Source organism: Crocuta crocuta, unplaced genomic scaffold, assembly GCF_008692635.1.
Source record: "Crocuta crocuta isolate KB4526 unplaced genomic scaffold, BGI_CrCroc_1.0 scaffold467, whole genome shotgun sequence".
Classification (NCBI taxonomy): domain Eukaryota; kingdom Metazoa; phylum Chordata; class Mammalia; order Carnivora; family Hyaenidae; genus Crocuta; species Crocuta crocuta.
The window spans coordinates 2,979,473-2,982,064 of NW_027530632.1; the positions used below are offsets into that span (position 1 = coordinate 2,979,473).

Here is a 2,592-nt window from a genome sequence, read left to right on the forward strand (position 1 = left end):
TCTGTTGTCTCTGCTTCTAGACTTCAATTCTTGACTCTTCTCTGTTAACGATAAGAATTCATGTTTCAATGTCTCTATAATTTTGTGCATACATCGTTGTATACGCCCAGCCTAATTTCCAGGCCAGTCTTGGCACACTTCACCTCTTTCTTTTAAATGAAGGATTCTGCTTAGGAGACACCCTTTTCTTTCTCTTTTTACATTCTCATATAGCCAAACAATTATCTTGCTTTAGAACCTCATTCACTTCCTGATTTAGGCAGAAAGCAGCACGTTCTAAAATTACAGCATCTTGGGCATAGAAGGGATTAGTCAATGTAGCTAATTTAACTTAGTTGGCTCCCAGCTGTATTCTCATTGGTTTAAAGGATAAGACAAGAAATAGGGCTCATTAGTTGTTAAACTCTCTAAACATTTATAAAGCCAGGCACTGGCAGACACAAGGGATTCAGAAATGAATATGAGGTTCTTGTCCTCAGGAAGCCCATAATCTAGTGGGTGGAAAAGAGAAGTAAACAATTACTAATGATGGAAATCGTTTGCATGAGCGGGAGTTACTATGGGAGCAAAAACCCAGGTTGGGGAGAGGGTGCATTTTTAGGAACGGGATGCCTGACCTGGACCTTGAAGGACGAAGCCTCAGAAATTCTCAAACTCTGGAAAGAGTCTCTGGGTGAGCACATGATATTCAAAATGCAGTGGCTGTTGAAGAAGTTACTGTGGGGATAACTGGAAAAATGTCACCTTTATACTCAAGACAGCACGGCATGGTGTCTGTGTGGTTTATCGGCAATGGCAGGCTTATTACTTTTAATGCTGTAATTTTCCCAGGGTCGCCGTTCTACTTTTCCCTGTTATGTGTGTTACATAAAGCTGTACTTCTTCATCTCGATTGGAAAAAGCAAAAATGCCTGTAGAGGAAGTTGCTTTTTGATAATGGCATATTTTCCATGAAGAAAATGAAACCCTTGCAAATTCACTTCATTATGCTTGGCTTCCTCCTTCATGGCCATTGCTCTCCCATCAACTCTGTCTCTCCTTCTCCCCTCCCCACCCCCCACTCCCGTTCCCGATGGTCCCTCCTGTGGCCCTGAAGTGATCAAACTAGGGGAACCTCTCCCATGCTCTTGTTAAAGGTAGGACCCAAAGTACAGATTGATAATTTTCTAATCCTCTTTCGCTACTGGATATTTGAGCCAAGATAAATCTGTCTTCGTTGAAGACCATTAGAAGCGCCTGGAAAGCTAGGCTGCTTCTGGTGTCATTGTAGGCAGAGAGCAGGGACTCTCTGGGTTGATCAGGGCTGATCAGGACACCTCTGATCCAACCTATTCTATACCTGGAATGTTAAGAAACAGAAGTCCATTCCAGGGACCAGGAGAAAGAGAGAGGTATGTTGTGGGGCTGGAAGAAGAGTCATGGGAACAGCTGAGTGGAAATGAGACTAGAAAAGTGAGCCTGGCTGCCAGAAGGCCATGTTGGCCGCAGTCTGGTTAGGAACAAAGAGCCAGGTCGAGGTAAGAGAGCAGAAGCGGGCGCTTGACTGCAGGATGTGCTAACTGGAGCTCTCTGGCACACCTCACAAGCCCATGCAGGCTGCAAAAGCCAACTCGCTCTAAGGAGTGCCAATTTTGCAGCCTCACACCCCCCTCGCTGCCAGGGCCATGCCTTGGCCCCTATTCAAGCATAATGAGAAGGTTTCTATAATTATCGCCCCAGCCTTGGCATTTGCACACAGCTGCCTTATCACACACAGATCTGCCCAGTCGCCGAGAAGGAGCTCCAGAACAAGAAGACTGCTGTGCTTGACGCCGCCGCTGCCTTCGGAGCCCTCAGACCCTGGCCAGTCCCCACCAAGACTCTGACCCAGGGCCTGAGGGTTTGTTTTTGTTTTTTTTTTTTTTTTTTAGTTTCTGCAGGATTTAATTTTAAAAGAAAAAAAACAGTGAAATTGTCTAATATCCTAGACTATAGAACCAACTGTTAGCAGGGCTGAAGGTCAGATGTTGGCAGAGCTATTCTCTGGAGCTTGCCATGGCCAGTGCCCCTCCTGTGTCAGCTGCAATGAGAAAAGAACACAAACACTAGAGCCCTGTGTACTCCCAAAGGCTCGGGTCTGGACGTGTATCCTGCTTTCTAGGCCCAAGGGGGGAGGCTGGGAAAGCAGAAAATGGCTCTTCGTTGCCAGTTTTGGAAGAAAGTGAACAGAGTCTCAAATTTCAGTGCCTTCTATCCCCCTGTGAAGCGTGGCGTCCAGACCAGAAACATCGCCGAATTTTCAGAATTAGAAAGGGCCATAGATGTTTGCAAGTCCCTTTTTGCACACAGTGCAGCTTCCCCCTTGGAAATATCCAGAAGCTGTCATCCAAGAAGAAGGCTCTCCTTGGCTGCTTCCGGGAGCTGGCTGCTCCTTCCCTGGCAAGGAAGGTGGGTTTATATCTGAACAGCTCTGATCCTTGGACATTCTTGCTGTCTTCACTCTACAATGGAAAGAGAAAATCGTGCTAGGTGTCTCCATGGCTTTAAACCTATCAAGGGAACTTCAGGGCCCTTAGGATCAAGTCCACTTTCACAGCAGCTCTTCCTATTTGG

General features: G+C 46.3%; 1 pseudogene; it reads right to left on the reverse strand.

Moving 5' to 3' along the window:
* The window catches only part of LOC144235111 (large ribosomal subunit protein uL16-like), a 7,611-nt pseudogene extending 6,598 nt beyond the window's left edge, over window positions 1-1,013 (reverse strand).
* Window positions 1,014-2,592: the final 1,579 nt, after the last annotated feature.